The sequence below is a fragment of the Abrus precatorius genome, unplaced genomic scaffold (assembly GCF_003935025.1).
Source record: "Abrus precatorius isolate BTA unplaced genomic scaffold, Abrus_2018 Scaffold0, whole genome shotgun sequence".
Classification (NCBI taxonomy): domain Eukaryota; kingdom Viridiplantae; phylum Streptophyta; class Magnoliopsida; order Fabales; family Fabaceae; genus Abrus; species Abrus precatorius.
This window is the reverse complement of record NW_020874290.1, coordinates 1,053,411-1,064,096: the sequence shown is the minus strand read 5'-3', so window position 1 is coordinate 1,064,096 and position 10,686 is coordinate 1,053,411. Positions and strand designations below refer to the sequence as shown.

Genomic DNA, 10,686 nt, shown 5'->3' with positions numbered 1-10,686 from the left:
AACAACTAGAATGACTGAAACTAATAAGATAGCAATTACAACCCAAGAAGTAATAAGTACTTGGGCATGCACTTGGAAACCCCCTATTTGCCAATAGAAATGTTGACCCACTTCCACAGCAGATATATCGTATAATCTTTTTAATGTGTTGATGGAACATAATAAAACATTCATATTGTCCTGCCCTCTTAAAAGAAATTGAAATTGAAAGGGAATTATTTTAATTCAACCATCTCCTTTCCTTTTTGATTTGTCTACTTTCATTTTTGATTTTGAATACCGACTAATCACATAATATTTCCGTTTGTTCTTTTTATATTTTTCTCTTTCTTTTGTGCGATTTAGTAATAGTATAATAACCGATTTCATAAATCTATGAATCTCCCCAACCAAATCAAATAATTCATTTATCTTATTATTAATCAAAAATTTCGTATATAGCTAGAACGACCCTCACAAATTGCAAATATTAATTTGTTAAGAATTAATCGGATTGAGGCTATAGCATCATCATTAGCTGGAATCGAAATATCGGCGAGGTCCGGGTCACAATTTGTATCGATTAAACAAATCGTTGGAATTTCCAAAGTTATACATTCTCGAAGAGCCGTATATTCTTCTTGCTGATCGACGATTATTACAATATCGGGTAACCCCGTCATATATTTAATGCCACCAAGATATGTTTCCAAATGAGATAATTGTCTTTTCAATATAGCAGCATCTCTTTTTGGAAAACAGTTGAGTCTCCCCGTCTTTTGTTGCATTCTCAAGTCCCTGAACTTATGAAGTCTCGTTTCTGTAGTATACCAATTCGTTAACATACCGCCGAGCCATTTTTTATTAACATAATGACACCGAGCTCTTATTGCCGCCCGCGCTACTGAATCAGCTGCTTTTTTTTTGGTACCAACAATTAAGAATTGTTTTCCCTTACTTGCTGCGTCAAAAACTAAATCACAAGCTTCTGATAAAAACCGAGCAGTTCTAGTAAGATTTGTAATATGAATACCCTTACGCTTTGCAGATATATAAGGTTCCATTTTAGGATTCCATTTTCTAGTACCGTGGCCAAAATGAACTCCTGCTTCCATCATCTCTTCCAAAATTATGTTCCAATATCTTTTTGTCATTTATATTTATCCCCACACTTTTTTTTTTCAAAAAAAAAAAAAAATAGAAAAAAAAAGACCAGGTATCGTGAAATAGAAATAAAAAATTGTTCCGATGGAACCTTCTCTTCTACCGAAGATTGGCCATTGATACATGATTAGACCATTTTTTTCTATTTATTATTCTTTTTTTTTATTATCTTTCTTTTACTACCCCCAAAAATGATCGCATTTAGGGTAGGGGGATGAATCCGCTCTTAGGAATCATTAAATCTTAGATTGTTCTGATGTATCGCATAAATTCTTTGAAATGAAAAAAAAGAATTCTCTGTGGTGGAACAAAATATCTCTCATTTCGTCCTCGAATAAATTTTTCTTTTTTGATTCCAAGGTAATCTTGTTATGTTGCCTTGGCTTTGAACGGTGCATTATTCTTTTTAATCCGGTACCAACGGGTATCATTCCCCCTAAAACAACGTTCTCTTTCAGACCTTTCAACCAATCTATACGACCCCGGAGAGCGGCTTTTGCTAAAACTCTAGCAGTTTCTTGAAAACTTGCTTCAGATATAAAACTTTGAGTATTCAGAGATGTTTTTGTTATTCCCAATAATAGAGCTCGGTAGCAAGTTGCTTCTTCCAAGGCACGGCCCGCTCGTTCGGCTCGCAACAATCCAATTAGTTCGCCGGGTGAAAAAACATTAGACATTCCATTTTCTGAAACCAAGACTTTTGATGTTATTTGACGCACAATAATTTCTATATGTCTATTATGGATGTGAACTCCCTGGGATCGATAAACTTTTTGAATTTTATTAACCAAAGAAATACGACTTTGCGCTATAGTTAACTCGGCACCGATCAAGAATCCCCAAGGAATGCCGAGAATTCTTGTTATATATCCGTTCCAAGTGTCAACTCTCTTTTCTAGCTTCATCGATATTGAATCAATTGAACGCACTTCTAATACCTGTTCTACTTTTGGAAGACCTTGTGTTATATCACCAGATCTCGATTTTTCATATATAAATGTAACTAATATATCTCCTTCATAAAGTATTTCTCCATAATGTCCATGAACAGTTGCTCCTGGAGTTGCCAAATAAGGGTTAGCCGATCTTATTCCTACAGAATCCATTTGAATAGTTAGAACTTGACCCGATTTTAAGTGTGGTGCATTTTTCGTTTGCACTATACATACATTTTCACAAATAAATTGCCCAAGACTTATTATTGGAAACGTTTTTTCATAATAATTGTGATGGATAAAATGCCAATTCAAATAGAATGGATTTAAAACGATATTACTGCATCTATCAGGTTTATAAATTCTCTCATTTTCGTCCATTAAATAATATTTGAATACTTGAAGAGTTTCCTTTAATTTGTCAAGTTGCAAATTATTATTCATTAAGATCTGATTATGAGTTATTAAACGAAAAAATGAATAATAATTTGCAACTTGAAGGGCTATTCCTAAAGGACCAAACAAATTCTTAATTGGAATTATGGAATCTATTTGAATTTTTTGAATTCCTTCTTTTATCCCATTGTAATATTTTCTATCGTTGAATGGTCCTATTTGAAAACAATTAGATGATGACAAAATTATCAAAGATCGACATTTCTCATTTCTATTCAACAACATACGAATAGTTCCGTGATTTTGTCTAAGTGATTGTTGAATTTTTGCCTTCGAATAAATAGAAAAAAATGGATTGATAAAGGTCCGATCCGACTCATTATCTGAGATCAATCCTGAACTGGACGGATCATTTCTTTTTCTGATATATGAAATATGAGATTTCACTAAGTCAATTCTTAGGAAATCCCTAATCAAACCATTTGTACTTACTTGAACAAAAGAAGCGTGGGCATTTTCGATAGAAGAACTTGTTTTGTCTTGATCCCAATTCAAGACTAAACAAGTCCGAACTAATTGAATCCTTGTATTAGAAATTCCCGGAATTGATTTTCCATTTCCAGAAAGAATATAATTAATAACTTTAAGTTCCAGATCATTTCTTTCCTGGAACCTATCTTGGGGAAAAAGTTTTACTAAATGGATACCGTCCGCTATTTCATATAGAATTACGGGTCGAACCAAAACAAAATACTTTTTTTTGGTAATTGTGATCCATTGGACATAGATCCAATTTTTCATTTTTTTTGCTTCCTTTGAATTTTGTTTTACCGTTCCGGATGGTATCAAGATGGCACTGTGTCGGGATATCTTATCCATCTCTCCAGTAAAATAGATATCCCCGGAAAATATTTTTACTTCAATCTTTTTTTTTTTCTTCTCCATTTGGACCAATCCACCTACTCGACTTCTTATATTTAAAGTTATTGGTGTATCTACTCCAACGATACTATTGTTCCGTATCATTATGGAAGAAGATTCGGGTAAAATATGCACTTCCTCGGGAATGAAAAAAAATCGATCTACTTTGATTTGGTATTTTGGCTTAAATTCTTTAACTCCTTGATACTCAATTAAAAAATCCTCTTTTTTAAAAATGGAATTTATTCCTATAGTCCTATATTTTGTAATTCCTGAACTCTGCGTTCGGTATTGAGGATCATCGAAATAAGCAAGAATACTATTTCTACGAAAAATACCATTGATTGGTATTTCAATCGAGATACCGGAAGGGGACATTAGTTCTTTGTCTCGTTCTTGAATCGATTGGAATGGAAATGGAATGATGAATCTATTTCTTCGCCTCTTTGCTAATAAATCCGAAGTGTCATGGAAAATAGCAAGATGTGTAAAATGACAATAATCCATACATATGATTTGATTCAATATTGAATAATCAGGAATCCTTCCTTCTTTTTTACCAGAAAGATTGAAACTAAAGAATTTATGTCTTACTTGTTCATTACTTACTAAAAGGTTACAAATATTTCTTTCTCCAGTAGAAAGAGAATGAATGTTCATTTGATCTTGATCCTTGCGGAGTGAAAAAGAGACTGAACCGACCCTGTACGACTTTCCTGATAATATCCATAAATGACTTGTTTTTGGTAAGATATGGACATTACTATATCTAAATTCTGATGCATGGTATACATCGGTACTCCAATGCATTTCTCCTTCTGAGTCAGAATAAACATGTTTTCGAACCTTTTCCTTCAAATTCAAAGTGTATGTTCCCGCACGAATCTCAGCAATCACTTGTTCCGATTTTACATATTGATCATTTTGAACTAATAAAAAACTTTTTGGTGGAATAATCACATTATGTATAATATCGTCACTTTCAATAGTTACATACAAGTTTATAGAACATAGAAAAGCAGGATGCCCATGACGTGTACGTGTAGGATGAACCAAATCCTCATTGAATTTAATTTTTCCATTAGAAGGCGCTCGCACATGTTCCGCAGTACCCCCTGTGAATACTCCACCGGTATGAAAAGTTCTTAATGTTAGTTGAGTACCCGGTTCTCCAATAGATTGACCCGCAATAATACCTACAGCTTCTCCTAATTCCACTAAGTGGCCATGAGTAGGACTTTGGCCATAACATAATCGGCAGATCCAAGATGTATTCCTACAGGTAAAGGGGGTTCGAATAGATATTGGTTGTGTTTGAAAAGTTTTGAATCGATTGATAAGTCCAATTCCAATATCTTGATTTCTAACAGCAATGCATCGTGAACCTCTGTATATATCGTCTGCTAATACACGACCAATTAATGTTTGTATCAAAATTATTTCCGGCATCATTCCATTCTGGATATTCACCGAAATCCCTTGAATGGTACCGCAATCTGTTCGACGTACAACAATGTGTTGAACCACTTCAACAAGTCTGCGTGTAAGATATCCAGCATCCGATGTTCGTACAGCAGTATCTACAACCCCTTTACGGGCTCCGTAGCAAGAAATGATATATTCTGTTAAAGACAGTCCTTCGCGTAAATTGCTTTGAATAGGTAAATCAATCATTTGCCCTTGTGGATCCGACATTAATCCTCTCATACCTACTAATTGGTGTACTTGAGATGCATTTCCTCTAGCTCCTGAAAAAGACATTATATGGACTGGATTCAAGGGGTCGGTCATCCTAAAATTAGGATTCATTTCTTGTCTCAAATATTCACTAGTAGCATACCATATCTCAATGGATTGTCGTAATTTTTCTACCGCATGTACATTCCCATAATGATGATGTTTTTCCAAAATAAAAATTTGTTGTTCAGCATCTTGAACTAGCCATCCTTTAGAAGGTATTGTTAAAAGATCATCAATTCCTAATGAAATGGATGTAGCCGTAGCTTGACGGAATCCCAGAGTCTTTACTTGATCCAGGATGTGTGATGTATATGCCATTCCGAAGTGGTTTATTAATCTGCTAATAAGTCGTTTAATGGCAGTTCCACCTATCACTTTATTGTGAAAGACTAGATTGGCTCGTTCTGCCATAAGTACCTCCATATTCCACTCAGTGGGATTCGGTTCGACAATGGATTTGAGTCAATGATTGGAAAACTTCCTTTTCTTTATCTTGATTCGCGTAGAAATTTTAAAACTATGATCCTAGTTGAACCACGGAGACCTGAATTCCACACTGGTAGCATAAATTTACTTATCTTACATATCAACCATCTATATGATTAGATATACTGTATGAATAGGTCCGGCAAAAACCTTGTATAGCTTCTTCAATTTCTCGATAAAAAGAAATATGACCAACAGTGGTTCGAATGTATATACAACGAATTTCTTTTTTTGTACTTCTTACTACTAGATAATGCCCATAAATTTCATGATAGGTACCCAAAGATTCGTAGTGAACTTCGATAGGAACTTCTCTTGACGAAATAATGCGTTGATCTAATCGCCATCGGAACCACAAAGGACTATCGAAATCTATTCTTTTCTGTTGATAAGCTCCAATTGCATCATAGGAATTACAAAAAAAAGGTTCTTTTTTTTTCGTATACTTATAGTTATTATCTCGAATTCTTTCATTTTTCGAATTTCTGCAATTACACGGATTATACCTATTTGAACAAATACCTCGACGATTCCCGCTCGTTAATACGTAAAGCCCAATAAGTATATCTTGAGTTGGTACGGAAATGGGATCCCCAATAGCTGGAGATAAGAGGTTCATATGAGAAAACATAAGTAAACGAGCTTCTGCTTGAGCCTCCAAAGATAAAGGCACATGAATAGCCATTTGATCCCCATCAAAGTCTGCATTGAATCCCTTACAAACTAATGGATGTAAACAAATAGCACGCCCTTCTACTAAAATGGGTTGGAATGCCTGTATGCCTAATCTATGCAGAGTAGGGGCTCTATTCAGCAATACGGGATGCCCCCGCATAACTTCTTGAAGTATTTCCCATACAATCGGTTCTTTTTCCCGAATTTTACTCTTAGCAATTCCTATGTTCGAAGCAAAATGTTTTCGAATTAGACCACGAATTAGAAATGTCTGGAAAAGTTCTATTGCTATTTCGCGAGGTAATCCACATCGATGTAATGAAAGTGATGGACCTACGACAATGACAGAACGTCCCGAATAATCAACCCGTTTGCCAAGCAGAGTCTCGCGAAATCTTCCCTCTTTGCCCTCAATTATATCGGAAAATGATTTGTAAACCTTATTATGACCGTCCTTCATTGGTTGTCCGCGGATTCCATTATCAAGAAGTGTATCCACGGCTTCTTGTACCAATTTTTCCTGACACATTACTAATTCTCCTGGTGTAGATCTACTTGTTGTTAATAGATCGATAAGAGTATTATTCCGATAGATAACTCTTCTATAGAGTTCATTAATATCCGAGCTCATTAGCTTACCCCCATCTATTTGAATAATGGGTCTCAATTCGGGAGGAAGAACTGGTAAGAGACATAAAACCATCCATTCTGGTTCTATATTTGTTCGGATAAAATGTTTAGCTAATTCTATGCGTCGAACCAAAAAATTCTTTCTTCTTCCAACTTTTCGATCTTCCCATTCATTTTCATTGTCCATGGATCCCTCTTCTCCTAATTCTTTCCATTCTATCAACGAAGAATCAATAAGAATTCTCAAATCCAGATCGGCTAATTGTTCTCGGATAGCACCCGCTCCACTTGAAATTTCTCGATTTCGAAATATATCGAAACCTTGGGTAGAAAAAAAAATAGGTATGCTGTGTTTCCAGGATTGTATTTCATATTCGAATGGACCTCGTAATCGTAAGAAAGTGGGTTTTTTAACTACGGGCCTAGCAAACGAAAAATTTGGATAGGATCCAATCCAATAGGATCTCCCCCTTTCAAAATCGGACGTGAAGGTTTCCTCTCATCCGGCTCAAGTAGTTATACCAAATAAAGATAAAGCAAAGGGTTTCCACTTTCAAATTCTATAAAACCCCTAATCTAAAATAAAAGGTTTACTCTTTACTCAAGTTCTCAATAAAGACTAATCAACATTTCATTGATGCATTCTTTTTCTTTTTTTATATTTTCTGAATTATTTATCCAATTCTCAATTACGACAGAAAAGAAATGAAATGTAAAATTCTTGAGTAGTCTATCCCCCTTCGAATGGGGAATCCCCTAAAATGGAATCATTCATTAAAGGGAGTATCCTGGAATTCATAAGGGATTTCCTTGTCTATGTATCATTCCATTTGATCTTTTAGGTCCAGACGTCACCTCGACGGTTATGCTATGATGTCCTTAAGCCTATATGCGATAGATAGGCTTCTGCAACCATGATATATTTGCTTATTAGAACATAATTTCAGTTCTTTCTAAAAAAGATGGAATAGTGAATTCCACAAAAAAAGTATTTCTTTTTCTTTCACGAGATACGTGCAGCTAGAAATTCATATTTATTTGTTACTGAATCGACCATAGACCAATTCCCTTTTATTTGGGAGTATTCAATACATCCATAATTCTGAGCTTCATATTACTCATTTCAAGAGACATGTCAGATTTAGGGCATCCCAATTCAATTGAATGGAATGACAGTTTCTCATTCGGAATCTGTACAATAGGAATTTTGATCAAATCACACATCGCAGTATACTAGACCCTCTAATTCTTTAAGAGGTTTATCTAAAAGATTCGCGATATAACTAGGAAGCCGTTTCAAATACCACACATGAGTTACTAGGCATGCCAGTTTTATATAGCCCATTTGATATCTACGTATCCGAGAATCAATAAATTCTACTCCGCATTGTTCACAAAATTTGGGATCGTCCTTTTTATCTCTGATTACTCGATAATTTCCACAAGCACAAATCCCACTTTTTATAGGCCCAAAAATTCTTTCACAAAATAATCCATCTTTTTCAGGCTTATTGGTTTTGTAATGAAAAGTATAGGGTTTTTTTACCTCCCCAACTATCTCTCCATTAGGTAGGATTTTTTTTGCCCAAGCACTTATTTGTTGAGGAGAAACTGATCCAATTCGGAGTTGTTGATGTTTATACTGATCAATCATAGAATAAAAATTCTGATTCAGTTCAATTAAGCTTCCTTCCTATAAATCCGGAAGTTCTTCTCAGATACAAGGAAATGATTCAGTTCCATAACCAAAGATCGTAGTTCTCGAACGAGCAATCGAAAAGATTCTGGAGCATCCGTAGGTTTAGGTATTGTTCCTCCAATGATCGTAGTACCGAGTACTTCTTGGCGAGCTTTAATATGATCCGATTTATAAGTAAGCATCTCTTGTAACATATGAGCAACACCAAATCCCTCCAGGGCCCAAACTTCCATTTCGCCTACCCGTTGTCCTCCCCGTTTGGCCCTTCCTCTAAGGGGTTGTTGCGTAACAAGTGCATAATGTCCACTGGAACGTCCATGTATTTTATCATCAACTTGATGAATTAATTTCAAGATATAAGGCTTTCCCATTAGAACAGGCTTTTTAAAAGAATTCCCTGTTCTTCCATCAAATATTCTGCTTTTTCCCGGATCCTCGGGTTCAAATATCCATGGATTCGATGTTTGTTTACTGGCTTCATATAATTCAGAAAACACTAGTTTTCTCGAAGCCTCTTGTTCATATCTTTCATCAAAAGGTGCTATTCGATAATGTCTATCTAGCATACTTCCCGCTAACCCGAGTGAGGATTCAAATATCTGTCCTACATTCATTCGTGAAGGTACCCCTAATGGATTGAAGACCATATCAACGGATCTTCCGTCTTGCAAATAAGGCATATCCTGTCTAGACAAAATCTTTGAAACGATACCCTTATTTCCATGTCTCCCGGCCACTTTATCGCCTACTTTAATTTCACGTTTCTGTAATATATATATACCAATCATTTCTGGATTATAACTGGAACCCCCTTTTTTTTGGATCCATCTCACATCAATAACTCGACCCCTACCGCCTATAGGTAGTTTTAGACAAGTTTCCTTTGAGGTGGATACCTGAATGCCAAGTATAGCTCGTAATAATCTATCTTCCGGGGAATACGAGGATTCTTTCGCCATTTGAGGCGTTAATTTACCCACTAAAATATCGCCCGTTTCGACCCAAGATCCCAGGATCACAATTCCATTTTTGTCTAAATTTCGGAGTAAATGGGCTTCTAGGTGCGGAATTTGATTAGTGATTCTTTCAGAACCCTGGCTTGTCATATGAGTCTGAATTTCATATTTCCGTATGTGAAAAGAAGTAAAAATATCTTCATAGACCAAACGCTCACTAATGAGTACAGCATCCTCAGAATTGTAACCTTCCCATGGCATATAAGCTACAAATACGTTTTTTCCCAAAGCGAGTTCGCCACCAACTGTAGAGGCACCATCCGCTAAAATTTGTCCCCTTTTTATGTATTTACCTTGCTGAACCTGGGGTTTTTGATGCATGCAAGTATTTTTGTTGGAACGTTGATATATAGTTAATGGAATGCTTAGAGTAACCCCATTTCCAACAAAAATGATCTTGTCAGTATCGGGATAAATGACGTTTCCCTCGTATTCGGCTATAGCGGAAACCCCAGAATCTAAAGCAACTTGGCGTTCCAATCCAGTTCCAACAATGCATTTTTCGGACCGAGAAAGCGGAACTGCTTGACGTTGCATATTAGAACTCATTAAAGCTCGATTCGCATCATTATGCTCGATAAAAGGAATGAGGGAAGCTCCAATAGAAAAATATTGGAAGGGAAAAATACCTCGAAGATGAACCTGTTCCCATGCAATAGTAAGAAATTCTTGACGGTATCGAGCTGGAACAATCTGTTCTTCCTGAATATCTCGATTTAGTGCCAAAGAATTTCCTGTTGTTACCATATAGTATTCATCTCTATTTGGTGATAAATAAAACATGCGTATTCTTTTGGATCTCTCAGAGATTTCATAAAATGGACTTTCTATAGACCCCCAACTACCAATCCTCGCATGAATTGCGAGGGATCCAATAAGTCCAACATTGATTCCTTCAGATGTGTCAATTGGACAAATACGTCCATAGTGACTAGGATGGATATCTCGTATCCGAAAACTAGCAGTTCGCCCTGTCAATCCTCCAGGGCCCAAATAACTCAATTTTCTCCCATGAACTATTTGGGTCAATGGATTGGTTTGATCT

The 10,686-nt window shown here is 35.9% G+C and overlaps 1 pseudogene; it reads right to left on the bottom strand.

Moving 5' to 3' along the window:
* Window positions 1-343: 343 nt before the first annotated feature.
* Window positions 344-8,518, bottom strand: LOC113866513 (annotated as a pseudogene).
* Window positions 8,519-10,686: the final 2,168 nt, after the last annotated feature.